General features: G+C 25.8%; 1 protein-coding gene across 5 annotated transcripts in view; it reads left to right on the top strand.

Moving 5' to 3' along the window:
* Positions 1-4,107: 4,107 nt before the first annotated feature.
* Positions 4,108-23,005, top strand: part of LOC119682395 (tachykinin-like peptides receptor 99D) — a 41,494-nt gene continuing 22,596 nt past the window's right edge. For 2 of the 5 annotated variants that reach the window (XM_038095829.1, XM_038095826.1), the window contains exon 1: positions 4,110-4,238. The gene's annotated coding sequence lies outside the window, so the exon portion shown is untranslated. Of the gene's footprint in view, positions 4,239-4,758; positions 4,886-23,005 lie in introns of those variants that run through there. The other 3 variants (XM_038095824.1, XM_038095827.1, XM_038095825.1) reach the window with 3 other exon arrangements.

Below are 23,005 nucleotides of genomic sequence, written 5' to 3'. Positions count from 1 at the left end.
GAGACATGCAAAACCAATTACATTACAAATTCCATTACAATTAAAGAATAATTGTTATTTGGATATTACATAGATGCAAAATTACAATTGTAATTGGATTTAAAAAAAACATAATTTTAAATTACAAGTAATTGGAAAACTTGTTGACTGAATAATTATAGATAACGTTTATTCCAGTAAGTAATCTTCAGTAAGTTAAAATGTTTCCACGTAAATCTTGTAATAATCGACAGTTTTGAACAATATTTTAGAATGACATTTTTCACGTCAGATATTTAGGGAATATTGTAAGTGAATGTTTCAATGAATTGCGGAGTAAGCAATTCCTTTAAATGAAAAAAATGTCGCAGACATTCAGGGGATGTAAAAACTATATTATCATGAGATAAAATTGATAAAACTTATCTAAGTAAGATCATCCTATCAGTCCTTAGTAGTACAACTGAGATTTTTCCAACCCAAATTTAGACAATTTTCATAACTTATAGCTTAGGGAAATATATTTTATGTAAAATAAACACGAACTATAACAGGAAAACAACACCAAAAGTATTTTAAGCAAATTAAATTTAATAGTAATCAAAAATTCAAAATTTCCATCCGAGAACAGAACGAGATCCGCTGAATTTATATTAATACATTAACTCCTAACAACTTTAAGTTGACAACCTTTAGTACACAGTATTTGTTCTATATATACTTTATATTAAAAAAATAATGCTGGAGTAAAGCATTTCATTTATTTGCAACTCATTTTTCGTTCTGAAATAATAATTAAATTACTATTACTTCTATGTATTAATTTTGAAATTCATTTAAAATTATTTTATGTTGACTTTTATAAAATTTTATCATTAAAGTTTATTTCTTTACACCTTTAGCTTCATAAATATCTTAAATTGTTTAATCATTTTCAAATAAAGCTTTAATCATTTCAAATAAGCTATATACATAATTTCTCGATTTACTTGAATTAAATACGTTATAAATTGTAGTATGGGATTATCCTATTAAATTAATATTTTGAAAAATCCATGAATACAAATCAAAATAATTAGAGTGTAATTCGTCTCACATGCATCATAGAAAAAAACCATCTTCTGGTTGCTTCAATTCTACCACTAGATAAATGGTAAATGATTGTGTGTACTATGAGAACTCAGTTTTATTTTAGTTAACAGTGGTAAATTTAACTTCTTATTGTATCGTATATGCAAATATTTACTACAATAAGTCATCTAAAGAAAGCCCTTGACAATACATTGCATAAGAGACACAATAATGAAACAGTTTTCCGTATCTCTGTAAAGTTTTAAAAACTTTTTGACCATGAAATAAAAACTCAAAGATATTTTGACACTAACAAAATACACAAACAAAAAAAAAAAGAAGAACGGCTTGACATTGTAACTGCTTAATTACACAAGAAATGATTTAGAAATATATATGCATGCATTTGAGAAAAAAAGTACAGAAACACTTTAAGAATATACTTTTTTGAAAATAAAAAATCAATAAAAAGTCAATAAAAACTATTAAGTAAAATTTTTTTCTTTTAATAAAATAAAAAAATAAAATTCAGTAAGAGGATATTTTGCCATTATCTCAAACTCACTATCAACAGTTTGCAATATAAATCATTTTGAGCACGTGTATCTTTATTGTTTACGAAAAATATAGCAAAACACAAACTATAAAAATGGTATAGCTCACTCTGAGAACAGTAGAGATTCTAAATGCGCATGGATTACATTTTCGATGTTTAATTATTGGTACTTAACATAGTACTGTTAATATATTTTAACATAGTACTCTTAGTGTATCTAAACGTAGTACTGTTAGTGTATCTAAACATAGTGCTGTTAACTGTTTGGTGCCTATATAAAGTTAAGGAAAGCGTTCAGTTTGTTAATTGTAATTTAAAAACTAATAAAATTCGTACAAAAATATAAAATTTAATGTTACATTATCCAATATATACTTATATATTGGTATAAATATATACCAATATATTTATTTATTTGTGTGAAAATAGCTTTACAACCAAATTTTTGAAATTTATTTTATTTTTAAGTTTTGAACCAAAATAACTCTTTTTTTATTATAGCTTTTTTATCCTCGTAAACAATAATATTCAGATAAAAATAATATATGCTTGTATTAAAATATGGAATAGTCACTTATATTGCAACCATTCCTAAGTCTGTGAATGAGTACATTAACCACATATAATTGGTATGTCATGGTCATGCACTAAATGTAATAGTTACTTGTGTGAACTACATCTGCAAAAATTGATTAAAAACAAATTTATGTATGGAAAGTTTAATCCGTCACACTTTTTGAAAGTCTTAAAAATAACTAGTTGTATGCGTTGCGGTGAGACCGCTATAAAACCCTCTCTAAATGTTTGCAAAAATATTTTATAAATAAAATGGAACCATAAGATAAGATACTTCTCTACATATTTATGTGTGGAAAATATTAGCAAAAGTGCAAATCTTCAAATAAAATTTAGCTGATTAATTTTTGTGTTTGCTTAGAAATGTACTAACTCATCGACTTAATCGTATTCTTTATAATTAGTTAACAGTTTTCAGTTCAACATTTTTAAAACACATGATATATTAAATAATATTATCTATTATATTATCTATATATATTATTATATGTATATATTATTTTTATCAATACATATCTATACAGTGAAACCTTTAAAGTACAGAATAGAATATAGTTTAAAATTTATTAGTTCGTTATAGTGGTAGGTTAGCAGAAATCCTTTCACTTCCAATAAACAGTAATTATTCGCTCTTTCAATAATATCATCCTAGCAAGAAAACCAAAGGAGAAAAATTAGATCCTTTCTGTAATTGTTAGATAATTTAATGAGTTCGTAAGATCTGGGGTTGTTATATGATGACCAAGATGATCAGAAGTTACACATGCCATTTGAAAGCAAATTATTTTTAAAGAATCTAAACAACGATCATACGATTATGAAATTATTTTTTAGTATTTTTTTAGTTTATATCGGCAGTTTTTGTACTTACTGATTATTACTTAATATTTCATTTAAATAAATATTAAATATATCAGATTATTTAGATTGCATAAAAATTAATGATATCATACCAATATTAAACTAAATCCATAAAATATTTAAAAATAACATAATGCTTATTTCACGCACTTCTGTTAATTTCCATAGCTGTCATTCTTCACATAAACTGTTATTAACATAATTCTTTTAATAAAAGTATCTTTATTCTACAATCTTCATATCTTTCCTTTTTTTATAGCTTTTACTGTTAAATACGGTGAAAAACAGTGAAAATATAATTTCAAATTGCAGTGCAATTTCAGTACGTCGGATATCTTTCAACATTACGGTTGCAAAAACAAAATCAACGGACTTAGTGTAGACGTTTAATCGTCAAGTAGTACACAAGTATCTTTAAGTGTGTGAAAACACTAAGAGCAGCCGCATGCAGATACTTTAAAAAAATAAACAAAATTCCAAAAAAAAATTATTTAAATAATATTTGGAAAAGTGAAGTAAAGTTGAGTTTGTTTTTAAAATTTCATAACGAAAAGTGCGCGATAACTAAACAAACGGCTTGAAATAATAATAATAGTTATTATAAGTGGCAATTAAAAAAAAATTTCCTGATACAAAAATAAAATACATATTGTATTTTTGAATTGAAAACAAATCTATTTGTGTAAATAAACAAAAACCAATTTTCAATTAATAAAGTGTATACATTTAAAAAAATTTTTTATTAAATAAAAATTTTCAAAAATAGCATATTCAAAATATTACTAAATCCTAACAAAATAAATAAATATAAAATGTACCTTTATCACTATTAAACGTTAATATATTTATGTTTTAAATAAAAATACCATAATAAATTTGAATGATATCTCAAAAAAATATTTTAAAATTAAATCGGTGTTTCTACCTGGAAAATATATGAACATATTGAAATTAAAGAATTTTTTATTTCTGAAAATAAAAAATATTTATTAAAACAACATACAATTATTTTTATTATTTCAACAAAATTTACTTGTGGTTTAAAACATTTCTACAATTGATTGTTTTAAGCATTTTCTTTAAATTTATGGTTGCTTTGTATGCTGAAATGAATCCCAAGTAAACAATTTTATTTTTGTTTTCCCAGCAATTTTTAAACATTTATTCTATTTGGAATCATAATTATAAACAAAGTGTAGGTTTATATATCAAAATGATTTTTTTATTTGAATTTAATAATGTGTGAAAAAAAGATTTAGAAATATTAAGGGAAATATTTTCAAAATTAAATATTAAAAACATCCAAATGCGGCATAAATACGCGAAATAATTCCTTGAACTAAGAAAGTGAGCAGCAATTCAAACTTTCAGTTATTATAGAAAGATTTTTCTATATTATTCCAAAAAAAAAAACAACAAAACTCTTTAAACTTTAACACAATTTTATTGTCAAGAACATTTTATGGAAGCTAATTTATAGGTTCCTGTTATATTTTTGGCCTAATATATTTTAGACTTGTATTGAGGCGTGGTAAAATAATTATATTGAAAAGTAAAGTTAACAAAGATAATATTCAACTTTTCATTAAAAATTTTGTAAAATTGATATTAATTATTAAATGTTAAATTATTTTTCACTACGTATATTCGTCATACACAAATACATATGTTTAAAAAAATATTGATGTGTATTTTTGCTTACTTCCGATCTAAGATACTAAGAAAGAAATCGTGTAGGATAGGTGTGCAATTTCAATATTTATTGAGATATATAAGATATTTCAAACACCTTTACCCAAAAAAAGTTACAGTGAAAGAACCATCAATACACTTATCTTAAAGGTGACTAATTCAAACAGCTTAAGTTGTGTATCAATTTTACCTTCATCAAAAATTATTTATTTATAAGAAATATATTCTAGTATTGGTTTCGGTAATAATAAAGTTTTAAAGTAGACTATTTTATTTATTTTATTAATTAAATAATTGAATTATTTTTGCAGAAGTTGTGGATTATATTATTTATTATTAAACAAACAATGTTTGCTATAGATAACATTCTATCATCCACCGTTTTCTTATAATAATCTTTTCAGCTTATTTTAACTAAAATTTTTCGAAACCTTTTTATTAAATACACTACTTTCTATTAAGGTAAATAATCACTGCTGTCATATTAACTTTAATAACAAATTTGCTTTATAAAATCTAGTTCGTGTAAACTCATACTTACTAGGAAATAATACAATATTTGTAACAAAAATAAATTTTAGCTAAAATCGATGTTATATTTCATTTTTGTATACTAATTTATTTCATCTAATCGAAACTTCAAGTAAATTAAATTCCTAAAACATTTGCCCTAATTCAGTTAAGATTTAATGGGTCTTTTAATTTACTTTTAAATTTAGTTTACTAGTTATTTACATAAATTCAGAATGTCGTTTATTGAGTTGAAAGATTTTTAGTAATAAATTGTATTAACTAACAGAATATAAACATAACAGAGAATATTCAAAATGTTCAAAATGAAGTTGAAGCTCTGGTAAATTTGAAATAAATAAAAAAATATAAAGAGTCGAATTCAATAAATAAAGTTAACAAATATTAAACCACTATTAAAAATAATTATTTTTAAAATTTAATAATTGTATCTTGACAAGTACTTGGAATTTCTCATAAAATTCTATTTAAAGTTTTTATACTTCAGCATTACTTCTTATTTCTTCTTATTACTTGCAAAAAAAAGTTTTTACAAACAGGTAGACTGGCAATATAGGATCATAAATAATTTTCACCAATTATTAAGTAGCTAAAACAAGTGGAAGCAGGTATCCCTTTTATATCTGGAAAAACATAAGCCAGAACGCCATTGAATGTTAAGTTGAATGTATTGCATTAAGATATAAATATATTAATATATAGATATGGCACATATTATTAAGTATTGTGGGAAGAATTAATAAAAAAAATATAAGCTAATTTTAATTAATTTTTAATTAATTATTGCTTTAATTATATTAATTTTTTTTAAAACAGTAATTTTCTTATCATTTCTTTTTTCCATAGAGTATTTATGTAGTAATCTGATAGAAGTCTTTTCAAGACCTTTAATGCATTTTCAACATATTCATTAGTTTTCAAATCAAAACTATAGTTATTTTGCTGATATTTCAATTTTATTAAGCATTGTAATTTGTCTTTAATTGTATACAAGCTAACTAAGTGCATAGTTTCATCAGTTAATATAAAGAGTTTTCTAAACAAAGAAAGATATAATTAGAATATTTAGAAAATTAGCTAATTCTGTTCTGAGATGCTTATAAAATTCGCTAATGGAAATATACTTAAACTTTCAAATATGCAAATGACATTTACGAAATGTAGTGTATATTTTCTTAAAATAAAAATTAGAAAACATATATAGCAATTAAAATTAATTAACTATATACTTACTAAAAACAATGAAAACCTTAAAAAGATGTTAATATTGAACTTGAGCTAGATATTAAAGTAAATACTTATTTTATTGTCAACTCGCTATAAGTATATTAAGTATATAAAATAACTGAAATGTTATAAGATGCCTCGTCTATAAAAATATATGGACTACTTACACAAGAAAGCCTCTTCAATAAAAACATAACACTATTAAATGATAGTTTGATAATATATCTTATCTGATTATTTTCAAGTTTGCCTTGTAGTACAGAATAAAAAAAAAAAATGTAGCAATTTACGTAAAATCTTCATACCTAACTATAATTATAAGTTCGAATAATAAGTTCAAAATAAAAAAAGTCAAATTAAGTTAAAGTATATTACTTAATTTATGGCCCAATGTTCCACTGGGAATGTAATGGAATGAAGAAGAAGATATTACTTAATTTTTGCAGAAATTTGTAAATAAACAAATTTGTAAATATATGTAAATATTATTTACATATTTTTTTATTATGTTGAATTATTATTACTCTATGTTGCTCCAACTTCATATTTTTGCCAAATTTTTCAAAATTTTTATAATAATTTTTATAACTTTCGCAGTTATGGACAACTTTGAATCCTTTTATTAGAGATTTATTTCATATTACATGAATTTAAATTATTATTTAATCCAAATATAATTTTTCATTTTTCGTTTTTATTTAATAAATCCTTTCATAAGAGTTGTTCAGACTATTTTTATGTGCATTTATAGCACATAGTTAAATAAGTATACCTAATTCTACTCAGATATATAACTTTATAGATAAATCTTATTAACGAAACAGATATTAAGAACAGAAAGTTGTTCAAGTTAATGAACCAAAATAAACGATAACAAAAAAAGTTTCAATAAAAAATGATGAATTACTAAAAACGCGATCATATGTTTTTACTTTTAATTACGCGGTACATAAATTTTTAATTAAAATTGACTGATAAGAGATTGGGAACTTCGCTGCAGTTATCACAGATAACTTAATAATAACTTTATTAATATTAACAGAAATTTTCAAACGAATATTAAATAACAAATGTAATTATATAAAATAACAGAAACTGTTTACACAACACTTTATTAAGAAAAGATACGATATATTTTAGATATTAAAGATATGGAGCACTCGGATAAAAAACGTATTAACTTAAAGTAGAATATAAATTTCTAGCTGCAAGTAAATGTCATGTCTCAAATATGATTTACTAATATATTTTTCCAAAAGAAAACTCAAACAGTTGGCGTGATCGATGACTCACTAACAGCAGAAGCTTTTGAGAAATATTTTCGCTTCCAGTATTCAAATAGCGAAGTTAATGTCACAATAATCCTCGACGATGCAGTGACGCGGTGATTAGTTCCCAACCCTTTTTAAAAATAACTAGGGAAGCAAAGATATTCTTGCACAGAGTTATAACCATAGACCTAAAAGAAGTGCCAATAAATTAAACATTTTAAACAAAAAGTATTATCGTTACAAAAATAATAATATATGTAAATTGTTGATATTGACACAGAGACCATAGTTACTTTACAAAAACAAAACCTACATAATAGTGACATTCAGACATAGCTTTATAACTTAATAACTATGTATTCGGTTAGTCTGAAAACTCTTTTTTAGTAAAGTCGTAAAATAGAAACCTTATTACAACTGATTTTATGTCGATTTGGCTTCTCACACACAATAATTTGGTGTTACACCAAGCTAACCAACCTACCTACCCTAAACTAACCTAACTTAACGTAACCTAACCTAACATAACCTAACCTATTCTAACCTAACCTTACATAACCTAACCTAATCTACACTTATAGTACGTTTCATAGGAAAAAATTAAGATAAAATTAAGATAAATTCATTATCATAAAAGTAAAACGCTATTTTATTTAATTATTTATTTCTTGCTATACTTTTTCACTCATTATTTTGTTCCCTTCAAAATTAAAAATTCAACTTTAATTTTAAAATTTAATTATTTTGTGTAATAACATTAACAAGAACCAGTAGATATTTTATCGAACACTGAAAAAAGTTGATACCTTCGGAACTTTATAACATTGTAACTCAAAAAGGTCGTAATTTTACAAAAACAAATATATACAAAATTTTACGATTTTTCTGAGTTACGACTTTAACGAATATGCTAAATACCTCCAATAAAAATATTATCAGTTTACGAACGTAGAACTTGGACTGCGCTCCAATGAAATAAAATCCATAGGTAAATTATACCTAAATGTGTAACCTACATCTTTTAAGCTGAGATAAAATTAATTTCATTATTAAACGAAATAAAATTAAAAGAAATGAAAAAAAATAAAAATATGTGGTATGGTAAAATAAAGTAAATTAAAAAATACAAAAAATGGCTTTAATAAAAAGCGAACAATTAAATGGTAATTTAAATAAAATAAAATAAAATTTTGACGAAAAATAAATACAAAAAAAAATATTATTGTTATTATTAATTATTTTATAAATGAAATAAAATAACTACAAAAAAAATGAAATGAGAAAATTCAAACAATTTCATAATTATTCCTAATCCATACTGTAAACTTCATATTCTATGCAAATTCATTACCATAAATATTTTATTAACAAGTTTTTAACCAAAAAATTTTTTGTGCTTTATATAAATATTATCTTGACTAAGAATCTTATGACACTAATTACAATTCCATTTTACATTAACAATAATAGCCACATTACTGTTTGATTTCCACTATTAAATGCAATAAAATGCAAAATGTAAACATTGGTATCTTCGCATCTCACAGAATTTTGTAATATTTAAACTTGCATTGCCATGTGAAAAGTTAAAAATAAGTCTGAGTACTGGTGGTGTAGTTGGTGTGAAAGTATTTAAATATGTACAACATTCTCGGAAAACACATTTTTAATTTAAAATATTTACACATCTATATATAAAGAGATGTTGTCAGTGCATATGCAAAATAGTTTGAGATTAAAGCCATTAAATTTTTAAAAAAGTTTCAACTTCAGGTGTCATTAAATAGGAAGCGGATTCATTTGTCAGCAATTTAAAAAATGAAAATATATAATTTAAAATTATATTTAAATATTAAAAATTTGTTTATTTTAATATTTTCTTCTTCAAAGATATAATTAATCGTACTAAAAATCGGGTGTTTTGTTTTTTAGCTGCATGAGAACTTAAAACAGTAAATCAAGACAAAAATATTGTTGGAATGAAATTTTATTTATTAAAATCTGGTATATAATTTCATGATATTTATTCTTTAAATATGATTTTCAACATATATCCGCCACATTTACGAGTTAAAACATCTGATCTATACAATCAAACCAATTTATGACAATTTTTTGCAATAAATGTGGCCGTATGGCATTGGCTTTCAATGCTTCACGGGTGTCTGGTTTATTGGCAGAAACCAATATCGACAAACTTAACATAACCCCGTAAAAAATAATCGGAGAGGCGTTAAAGTGCACAAACGATGGAACCAGTTAACTGGACTACTTCTGGAAATAAAGTTGTTACAAAAATGATTTTGCAATATATCCGTAGTTAAGCACGTTAAATAGGAAATTTCGCAGTCTTGTTTGAACCAAATGTCATCGATGTTTAACTGATTAATTTTTGTAAACAAAAATTCAGTTAGCATGGCTTGATAGCGCTCGCCATTCAAGAAGAAATAAGGGCCGATGATGCCACCAGTGTAGAAACTGCACTAAACAGTCAATTTTGATGGATGTAATGGTTATTCGTTATGCCTTGAGGATCTTTGTTTCATATATGGTAATTTTGCTTATTGACGTAGCTATTTAATGAGAAATTAGCTTCATCGCTAAACACAATACTTAGATATGAACTTCGCGCACAGAATATTTTTTCTGGAAGTGAATTTTTACAGTTTGAAAGCGTTGTTCTTACTAAACAGAAATATCAACACAGTTTGACATTTCAACTCCCATAAATATCGATATCGATAGTTCTCATGCAGCTAAAAAAATACCCCATAGTAAATTGTTAGTTGTTGGTGCTAAAAAATATTTAACATATTTCATTCAAATGAATTTACTAATATTTATATATAATAAATACACTGATTTAATATAAAACTTTTACCTAATTTTATTATAAAATAAAAAAAGCAACAATCAAGCAATCTATTAAAGCATATAAACCACATTCGAAATGAAACAGCATAATTATATTATATATATTGAATGATATCCCATCTGATCATCTGAAAAACACATTCAATATACTTTTAGCCCATAGTAATATCTGTATTAAGTTAGAAGTGAATTTTTTTTAACAAAAAAATTAGGTTTTATTTATAATAATGCCTTAGAAATAAATATAAACCTGGCTATATAGTTATTATTAGAAAAATCACTGATGCCACTGGATCTATCAGATTTTCGTTCAGTTTAATTTCATTAAAAATATTATGTTAAACTTAACAGTATCACTGTTCCACTACTATCTATTGGATTTTTCTTTAATTATACTTAAATTTTATTAAAAATATTATGTTAAATACAACAGTTCCACTGATGCGGTACGTTGTACCAGATTCTTGCTCTGCTATCAACTTAATTTAAATAAAAATATTGTAATAAATTCAACACAAATAATTCAACTTCAACTATATTTGAATATTTTTGCAAATTAAATTTAATTCTATTTCATTTTAAGCAAGTTTTCTGGAACGAAGTTTTTACAAAAAACACTTAAGTCTTTATTTTTAAAAGTTTCTACAAACAATTAAAAACAAAAATATTTTATTTGAACAAAAACATCAACAATTCACGTAATAAACAAATCTCTGATAAATAATCTGCAAACATATTTTTATCCTCAATAAAATTTCTAAGTTATATGTTTTCATTTTTTTAACCAAATTTACACGTGAATTCATAGCATAAACATGACGTAAATACTTAGGTTTTGTTTTTATTAAACAAATACGTTTTTAATAAAAACTAATTTTAACAAAACTCTTTAGTGTTAATTTTGTTCTGGAGATTAATAAGCAACTACGACAACACCTTAATCCAAATTGTGTATTATAAAAACACACAACACGTAAATGATAAATCTTTTATTATATTGTATGTTAATAAAAATAAATATAAATTATGATAATAATAATAAAGTACAAATCATTCTCTGAGAAAAGTAACCAACAACAACGTTTATCATTTGACTTATTCTATGTTACTTATTATTCTTATTGATGATTTCCTAAATGCATAATTTATTTTAAAATGTATAAATTTTATTATAATTTAATAAAAAGAAATTAAATAAAATATAATTATCTGAACAGTCATCACATACTCTTACAACAAAAATTAAGACATCAACACACAATTATACAAACACATCAAAAATTTATTCATTCTTATAAAAATTTTTGTACCGATGTTGATATGATGATTGAGAGATATACTGTACTTGCTGATTTATTAATTAAATTGTTTATTTACTAATTTATGACTCTGTATACAATTGATTTAACACTCTCGTACATTTGTCAAGCTGATATGGGCATTTTTCAATTTTACTCAAACAAATCTCAAACAAAAATGATTCCTCTAATCTTTAATTTATTTTTGTTGGAGACGTCACATTTAAGTAGTAAAGCAATGACACATTTTTTCTCTCTCAAATTTCTTAATGGTAGCACTCACAATTATACATATCCACCATCCATCAAATTGTCAAATATTACATATATGATATTTTGTATCAATTTAGTTCATGACAATTTTGTTACTCATACGCCACGAACGAGTTTTTAGAGAAATTATTTCTCAGTTTCGCTTTACAGTAATTTATGTGAACTTTCTGTTGCAATTACGTTTTAATTATTTTAGCAAAATGTTTTTAACAGAAATTTTATTTACATATATACGTTGCCGTTGGCATATTTTGGGAATGCACAAAGTTAACATTTCACAGTATACGAATATAATCGCATATACATAGTTACTATCAACAAAATAGTTGCAAAATATTTAAAAGCAATATAATTGACGTTATTTTTCTTCTTTTCTATTGACATTATCGTACATTTTTCTACCCTTGGGTTACGAATTTTGAAATCCTTAAATTTCGTTTATTTTCTTTATTTAATATTTTTTTTTTATTTCTGTAAAGAAATGCAAATTCAAGTAAAATACTTTTTTGCATTTTATTTGTAGTATTAACAATCCAACATTTATGTAAAACAAAATCAGTTTTTCTTTGTTTTATCAGGAAAAGTAAAGAAACAATATTAAGGAATCTTATTTATTTTCTCAAGCATTTAAAATATTTTAAATGCTTTGTGGGTATGCAGGCAGACCTAACCAAACTTGGGATTTTAAGTATATTAAGGATATTTTCTGAGAAAATAGCTAGAGATCAAATTTCTTTATTTTGTTTGTTAATATATTTACAAATTCTGTAAATCTTATTTGTTTTTATTTATCTTGGTCAACATTTACGAATACTTAAGAACAAATATTAAGAGACGTATCAGATTTTATTTTTAAATGTTTTTTTTTTCTTGTATGCCTAAAAGCCAAAAAAAATTGACAACGAAATGATAATTTTTTTTTCCAAATTAATAATCAATCAATATTTCTAAGCAATAGAAAATGAAATGAAACAGCAAATTTTTTTGTTCTCAAAATAAAATTAATCAAATGTTGAATTTTAGTGTTGTGTTGTTCGAGTATTAGTTTAAAAGTATTTAAAAATATTTATTAAACTTCATTATAAAGAAAAACAGCCCTTTAATATAGACATATATTTGTGATTAGACTATAGTTATAGATTTATGATTCAAAGTCAGTTTTGTAGGCCTACACATTTTTTTATAATTTCTCAAATAGAAAAATTTCTCATCCTAGCAAGAGAAATATCAAATTATATATTATCAAGAGATATATTATTATATATTATAATATCTAATTATTTTTAATAATAGTAGACTTAACAGTTTTAACTGATGACTGTACAATTTACTACAATATGTAGTATCACTCATATCAGTTGCGATTTTTCTACAATAACCCCAACTGATCCCAACCTAATCGATATAAGTTTTAATTTTGTGAAATATATATTGAAAACTCAGATTATTTTTCAAATGAATGTACAGCGTTTGCCAGAACGACTATTTACCACTATGTTGGTATTGCTATATATCTCTATATGAAATGTTAGATTAAAAACCATGAATATGCGAATCTGATTGATTCGTTGGTCATACTACAGCATTCTGACTACCAAAAAAGTGCTTTTTTTTTTTATAAGATTGCATTTTGTAGAATCTTACTGAGCTACAGGATTTAGATGGTTTTAAGTCCTTAAGAGATCAATAGTTCAGTAGACTTAAGTAAATCGAAATTATTACAGTCATAATGTTATCTAATTAGCAGATAAAAATTTAATATGTGAAGTTGTTTCTACTTTATTGTATAATACTTTTTACATGCTGGTGGTTAATACTATAGACAGATATAAGAATACTTGTACTCTAAGAAAAATTTTTTTTGATATCACCAAACAAAATATTTCAGTTGTTTTGTATTAGTTAGGTTGAAATGATATATAAGTAAGCATAAGCTCGTATAATTAAGGAGAAGTTATTTTGTTTGAAATTTTTTTGTTAAATTCAAATATTTGTAAAAATACAAGAAAATGTATTTGATTTATCAACCAATATTTGTATCAATGTACATATTTTCATATAAAATTCGAATCTAAATCGGAAATTACAGTATATATCACGCATACCTAACAGTCATCAAGTATACGAGTATAAATGGCAATCTGCTACAGGTAGTCAGTCACATGCACAGTTTTAGAGAATATCAGTTAAACATTTAAAACTAAAATTTGGTTTATTTTCAATATACAACTTTAATAGATATTTAACTAGTAGACTAAATGTTTAGATAAGTCCATTGATTATTGAATGTTTATTAAAAACTTTTTGGAAATTAAAATATTTAGTAAGAATAATGTAATATTTGATCCAATATAAGTAAATTGTTGTAATTTCAACAAATTTTTTTTTAATATAATTTATATTAATTTGATTATATTTATTTTGATTGTCATCTGTGGTCTTGAAATAATTTTTTTATATATTTAATTATTCTCAAACAATTTTTTTGAAACTGTATATACCCTTCATTGCCAACGTTGCACTCCTACCCTGCCAAATTTCGAGCATATAGTCGCTTGACAGGTGTCAACCGTGTTCATTATCCAACTAACCTAACCAAAATACTCGAAACAATTGCCTGGTCATCCAAAAATTCAATTAATTAATATAATAAAAATTTTGTTGTAATGCACTACCTTTCGAAACCTCTTTATTCTAATAGAAAATTTTATTTATAAGCACTTTTGATTAAATATTTTCGCAGTAATATGATTTTTTCCAACAGACTCGTATATGCAAACATAAACATTTAAAGTTTTTTCTTTGTATAACGTCTTGTATATATAATAATTTTTCCCTTTTCAAATATCATTTAAAAATAAATTAACTTTACTCTACATGAATTCAATTACTGTCTCAGGTTCACTGACATTGAAGCAAAAATACTTTTCATATTGCATTGTTGCTGAGTAAGGCAATGCATCTTAATACAGACTTCAGTTAATTAAAATATGTAAATATATTCCTCTATAGAAAAACATACACTTAAGGAAGTCAACTGTTGACAACAAACTTAAAGTAGACACACAGCCTTCAATGGAAACTAATTGCTCGCACTACAAAAATATACAGACTCAAATGTTGTGTTGTATTCAAGTTTAGTCACAATTACCGCACAGCATGCACTGCTCGACATTTGCGCAATAAATTATGAATTAACTGAAGAATAAATTAAAGAGCACAGCGTCTCGGTTCACAAGTCATTATATTGCCTTCAATGCTGTGTAACAAGCAATTAAAGACGAAACTTAAGCCTTCCTTCCGCTTTGCTGAGTTTTGAGCCAAAACGCTTCACAGTTTTTCACATTCTCACTCTTATGTCGGAGGGAAACTAGCGCAACAGTCAGTCCCCAGCACAATTTGTGGTAATAAATCATTTTCACTTTGAGGACATCATAAATAACTATAAATAGAAGCTATGGCCAAGAACTCGTAAGTATCAATTACATTCAGCAACACTTTTAGCTACTCGTAGTTTTCATTGAATTTCTTGCAGTTGCTATCTGTATCTACGTTTTGTATACTTTTACTCAATTCTATGTTATGGACTATACGATAGTATCATGGACCATTTACTGCTTATCGAACTTGAACTGTAGTTTGGCCTTTGCACCAATTAAAGCAAATTTGGCCTATGAGTACTTATGGTGTTTACATTTGTGTAACATGTTATTTAACCCTTGTTGTTATATGATATTTAGACCAAAAGTAATTGCTTTTAACTCGTTCAATATACATGTTACCATTTAATTTTGGCATATATTTTAAACTAAAGTCGAATTAATACTGACACTTAATGCTAGATTTGCAATGGCTAATCTAAACATAAATTTTGCATTCCATAAAGGATTGATAATATACATTTTATATAGGAATAAATATGATAATATCTAATATTGAATGAAAGAACACAAATAGTAAATGCAAACTACAAATTTTAATGGATCGTTTACTGACATTTGTAGTCTATAAATTAAATACAAACAATTTAACCGATGAATATTTATGAAAAATAAATATTTCACTGATGATGTATATTTGTAAATTCCGATGGGATGAGAACGTGTATGGTGATGCAAGAATGATTGGAGTACAGAACTGAAAGAGAGTAGCAGAAGATAGGGAGAGATGGAGACAGATCGTAAGGGAGGTCAAGGTTCATACTGGACTGTAGTGCCAAATAAGAAGAAGAAGTATATTTGTAAATATCCAAAGTAGATAATAAATTCCAGGCAGTTAAAATTTCTCTCAATATCAACCCATTTTATATTTGAATGTGTTCTTTGTAAAATAATATTGACAAATATATCATATGATTGATTTGAGAATATTCAATATATGTTCTCAGTTCTAATAATTTTGACTTGTTAAATTAAGTGTGTACAAAATATTCACATAAGTTTAAATTAAATTTGATTATTATATGTGTCGAACGATCTTGTAAGGATCATTATTTTATTATACACATTATAAATACTTATTCAGAGATAAGCACACAACCACACATATAGACTCTTAATTATAAAATTATAATTACCTTGTTAAAGAAAATTACAAACACCTCTGCAATATTGCTTACAAAAGAATATAAATAATACGTAATATTAGTGTATTTATCAATTCTAAACTCAATTAGTTTTGAACCAGAACTTCAAACGTTGATTTTGAAACCAAAATGGAAGGTAAATACTAGATTAAGTGGTTTTTATAACGAATCAGTAATCCATTATATTAAACCACTGATCCAAATCGTTTTAAGAAGGATAGCAGTTAATAGCCATAATCTAATAGCCTAATATACAGAGATATTAGAGATTTTATCACATCCTGTATGAAAGCGTTTTCTACAATTCCTTAAGAAGGTTTATATTTCGTTAAGTTACCTTTAGCGATTGTAATCATACAATTTTGAAATGATGCACATAGCATAGAATATTCTATTACAAGTGAAGCAGAAGCAGCCTCAACAGATTTTTGGTATTACGAACAACCTAACTAAACCTAGCTTAACAAATATTCGAACGTGTCTAGCAAATGTAATAATGTCTTCTTCTAATGAGTACCAAAAAGTTCTAGAATTTGCACCCCAGAATCATATAGATGTAACTATACATTTCTGCATCTCCAAACGAAGAATATTATATTCTCTGTCGTTTGCACTAGATAGACTCATTTTCTTGAGGTATTATTGAACGCCAAATTTTCAAGTAATGCAATCTAGCAACAGTGTACACTCTGTTCTGCTGAGAACATCTATTCGTAGTTAAAGAAATGATCCAACTCCGATGTATGGCGATTACTGGAATATGTCTTAAATCAAGACTTGTATTCTGATTATCTTTTAATAGTACATTAAAGTAATTATGTTGAGTCAAATTATTATAATTATGTTGCCAAAAACAGAATTACATATCTGCACCAATTCTTACTAACTTATTTGAAGTTAAATGATTATCAATTTCAGCTTACCCATATAACCAGTGAAGCATCAATTTAACTACAATATAAAAAAAGTATAAAAAATAGATTATATAAAATATTCAGAATTTTTATGGTAATCACAACTACAATTAGAAACTTTCTATGAAATATGACTGAAATTGTATCAATTAAATTAAATTGGAAACAATTTCAATAATTTATATAACGCCTCTTTTTATATTAAACCCTTTGGGATAACAATTTTTCAATAAATTTTTTTAATTAATTTTTTTTGAAGAAAATATATTATACAAAATACAAAAAATAGAAAAAAAATACAAAAAAGCATCATCATAAATGAAATATATTTTTTTACATAGTCATTAACTAAAAATAAATTTATTATTTAATATGTGTTTACGTAGGAGCCATAAAAAAGAGTTTTAATGAAAGAAATATTCAAAATTGAAATTGAATGATATCAACTAGCGAAATAATTGACAAAATATAATTTATTTGACCACATATTTTTTTTTAAATTGCAAGAATTTGAATTTAATAAAAAGATATATATAAAAAACTTTAATTGCTCTGTAGGAAAAGGGTATATTTTTAGACTTAATTAAAATTATAGATGTCAAAGGTAGGTGTAGACAATACTCTCTTGTCCCTTAATTATAATATTTTTTTATGTCCATTTCATATATAAATAAATAAAATTAATTATGTTGTTAACTAATCATGATTATTCCGAGAAATATGCAATTTATATGAAATTAAATAAGTTCTTTCATACATCTATGGCTTGCTTTGTATATTATTATTCTTCTTCTTCATTCCATTGAGTTCAATTGAGATTCTATGTTTAGATTATTTAATTTTTAACTTAATTAGCTTAGTTAGCCCTTGCAGTCATTTATCATCTTTAACTGCATTCAATAATTACTGCCATTCCGCTTTATCATTGACCTGCTTTCACGAATTGATAATATCGAGTGTCTTTATATCATATGGCACTTCGTTCTTCCATCGAAGATGCAGAAGTACGCTGCCGATTTTTCCACAAGCGAGTATCAAACCAAATACATATCTAATTGGATTATTTTTATCCATTAAAACGATGTATATCAATATATCAATGTCGCAATATAACTTATATAGATCATCCAATTCGATACACATTATCCATGCACATAAGACTATATTTCTTCCGCAGAATTTCTGCTAATGTTATTGTTAGTTATCATTTATATTTCTGAACCACACAGCATCACAAATATTATAATAAATTTCTAGAACGTGCTTTCTGTTTTCGAGAGAACTCTTCTTTTTCTGTAACCTATTAAATTTAAAGTACACGAGAGTGAATTAGTTTTATCTGACTCTAATATTAGTTCTGCTTAAATTAGTTCACATGTATTTAGTAAAATAAGCAATAATTAAAGTTCTGCCTAAGATTATGAGAAACACAAAAACCATTTTACAAAAAGAACTAGTAAGATTATTCCTAGTAATAGCAAAAGTGAAGAAAAGTACTATATGATCCGAGCTGATGAAATGACATTGACAATTCAACAGAAATAGTACCAAATTAAAATAAAGAATGGTTTCTGCTCTGAAGTTAGAATACTGGAAATTAGAAACGTAGCTTAGTTACTATCAGTCCTATTTTGTTCAATCTTGTCATGGATGAGATTATTGCAGAGGTAAGAGATGTGTCCAAAAGGTACCAAATAAGAAATAAAATAAAAATAGTTTGTTATACAGACGATGACCTGCAAAGACTCTTATACACGTTTGAAAAGGCAGCAGACAAATATAATATGAAAATATGCACCTCAAAAACGAAGTCCCTAAGAATTTCGAGACAGCCTTTTCGAAGCAAACTTGCAATGTACGATACTCCTATAGAACGGGTCATGGAATTTAACTAACTTGGAGCTAAAATAATATCAGCTGAAGTCTTAAGTGCTGAAGCTACTGCCTAAACAAACAAAGCGGCTCACGTAGCAGGTTGTCTTAAAGAAACTATATAGCGAAACAAAGCGTAAAAGGAAAAGTCCGTATATATAAAACATTGCGTTAGAGCTATATCAACGTATGCCATTAAGACAAAATCCGATATGAAAACCATCGAACATGTTATATCCTAAACTTAGATGCACACTCTGTGCTCGATAGCTGGCTTAACTCGTAGGAACCGTATCTGCGAAGTACCGGACATAATTAAATGAAGTAGATGGAGACGGAAGGAGTGTAATCTGCATGTTCAAAGAATAGAAAATCATCATCGTATATATAAATGCAAAATATGAAGAAAAATATATAGATATGTAAAAAATGTAAATGTCTAGTTTTGAATTCACCACGAAACGTCTTAAGATACTTTAAAGATGACTGATCCTAATCAGAATGGCAGCCGCTAGATCAGCAAAGCAAAGCTTATATCAGAGGAAGAATTGCTAAAAGTAGAGAAGAATTAACTTAAAAAATTGTTCACTAAATTAAAAACACTACGAATATTGTACTTAAAAATAATTGTAAAGAACACAGAAAGATAAAGAGATGTATTTGAGAAACATAAAATAATTTACAATAGACTAGACTTCAAGTAGACATTTCAGACAATTGTCTCATATTTCCTTACTGAGTAATTTTTCCACTATCGTCTCCTTATATATGTGAAGTAATTACGAGTAATTATTCTTCAGTTTTATAAATAAAATGAAAATGTGTGTTTACTTTATGTTGTGATAATAAAATCAGGAATTTGTGTATTAAACTCCTAAGTTGATTATATTGCTTATAGTTCGTATAAGAAGAATCATTGCAAAACTGTCAGTGATAATCATGTGGACGTTTATATTCTAAAACAAAAACAAACACATCAGTTTGTTGATGAGTATTAATGCCGGTATTTGTGGTGCAGTGGGCGTTTTTATTGAAATGTAAATTCCATTTACGTACTAAATTTACGCACAGAGAAGTGTAATAAATTTTTCCCACTAATTGAAGTAAATGGTAAAATTTTCACATCATTTTTCATTGTGTAGATGCGAGTATTGCCAAAAAATTTTTGGATTTCAGCTACAGTCGGGAGAACATTTTGTGTGTGCCCATGTGTCTGCCACTGTGGAAACTCAACCAGTACGACAAACCGAATACATATATTATTTCTACCAGCAGCTCATCAATTTGAAATAAATTTCTTATTATATTGCCGAGTAAGAGGAAAAAAGCAAACTGAAAGGAATAAAACTTTACCACAAATTCTATTTAAACATAAAATTTATTTATTTTTTTTTCTTGGTTTCTATCATTAATGTTTCATTACGTTCTGGCGATTATAGGTGTGTATAGTTTTTATTATGATCCGCACCCATGTTTAACAATAGGAAAAAAACAGAAACAAGCGATTAAAGAAAGCAAATCGAAAAATATTTTTTGTTCTATTGAAATTTAAATCTTTAATATTTGTTTTTAAGTTACTTGAAAAAAAATTAAATTCCTTAAAACAAAATACAAATCGTATAAATTATATGAAACACAAAACTTTAGTAGCTATCTATTATTAAAATTATTTAGTTATGCTTGTATAAATTTCAAAAATTAAATTTAAAATATTAATTTTATCTGCTCTTAAGTGTTCAGAATAAATATTTCACATTTATTCTGTTTTGTGTTAAAACAATGAAGCATGAATCTTATTTTTTTTCTTTCAGTATTTTTTACATTTAATTTATGCACAATCCGACAATGAAAAGACGGCAATATTCCTTCTAATTTATCTTGGGATAAAATTCACACTTTCAGTGACTTGGTTTCAATGTCTGACTTAGCAAATATTTATGTACATGAATTTCTCTTCGCTTAACACATTTTAACTTTCATTCAAGTTTATAGTTTGCCGGTTTAATGTGAATGCATGCATTCTTAGGTCCTTTCATTCTAACAATGAAAAATTCTAAACATTTTTACTGAAATTTCAGACTTTGGTATGCAGCGATGCAAACATACTTTCAATGTCGTTAAAAATAATTTTTCCTCTCGAAAACTAAAACTTAACAATAACTATGGAACTGGAATGTGCCATACTTTTAGCTGAATGCAAAGATTATTTTTCATGCCTGAAGTTATATAAAATTTTGATTAATTATTTTTAAAATGTTTTTATATTTCTTTCAAATTACCATATTTTACAAGTACTATCATAATTATTAATAATTAGTTCGCGTTAAACATTTCTACAAAAATAATTCTAATGCAAACAATTACTTAAGAATATAATTATGCTAATTACTAGGAATAAGTGCCTAGCTAGAATTAAAATAATATAGAATCCACGTATAACATTTATAGTAGGCTATCCCTTAGTTTTTAGGGAAAAATATCAAAAATTTGGAAAATCGTTTAGCTAATATCACTCTTACCTAAGTTTACGAACATAGGAATATGAAAAAGATTAAGAAACCGAAAATCGATTAGCTAATATCACTCTTAAATATGTTTCCGAATATAGGAACATGAAAGGAAATAAAAAAACCTGAAATCGATTAGTTAATATCATTCTTACCTAGATTTCCGGACATAGGAATATGAAAGAAAATAAACAACCGAAGGTATTATCCGGGATCTATTCCTAGCGGTTCCCCTGGATGTCGTCTAGAGTATTTTGTACCTGTAATTATGTCACCTAGCTAATAATAAATGAAAGTCATTTAAATCGTGTATCACTTCATGATCGACCAAACCATTATATAAAAAGCTCAGATCTTGGAAAGTCATTGAGAAGGTAAATGGTTGGATTTGGTTGGTTTTAGTGGCGATAGAACTTCTTCTTCTGTCTTCTGTACCATTTTGCTACCAAAAACCCGCCCATGATAATTTTTATTTTAAAACTAACGTGCGAGATTGACAAATAAAACTATTATTTGGCGAGTTACGTTAGGGATGTCCGACAGTTTCATTAGTTTGTTGACTTCCATAGTGGAATGTCTCAATATTGTATGCTGTAGACATTTACAAAGAAACTGTTTAGTTGTTTCTTTTTGCTTTACTTTATTGTGACCTCTGCAATTATTGTTATAGGGAATACCCAATTTTTTGGCATTGGTGTCCACCGACCAGTGAACTGGACACTACTGCTAGGCAAATCACTGATTACTGGTATATATATTTATTGCCCATAACAGACGTCACTTAAAAAAGAGAGAAATCAAGCATTTCACCTGTGACTGCTCAGCTTAGGTTTCTAAAAGAAAAAATTTTTACGAAAGCAATTTTTTGACAATATGTCATATTATTCATGGGCACAGACGAAATATTAAAAAATATAC

Source organism: Teleopsis dalmanni, chromosome 2 (genome assembly GCF_002237135.1).
Source record: "Teleopsis dalmanni isolate 2A chromosome 2, ASM223713v2, whole genome shotgun sequence".
NCBI classification, from domain to species: Eukaryota; Metazoa; Arthropoda; class Insecta; order Diptera; family Diopsidae; genus Teleopsis; species Teleopsis dalmanni.
This window is presented reverse-complemented; position numbering and strand designations above follow the sequence as displayed.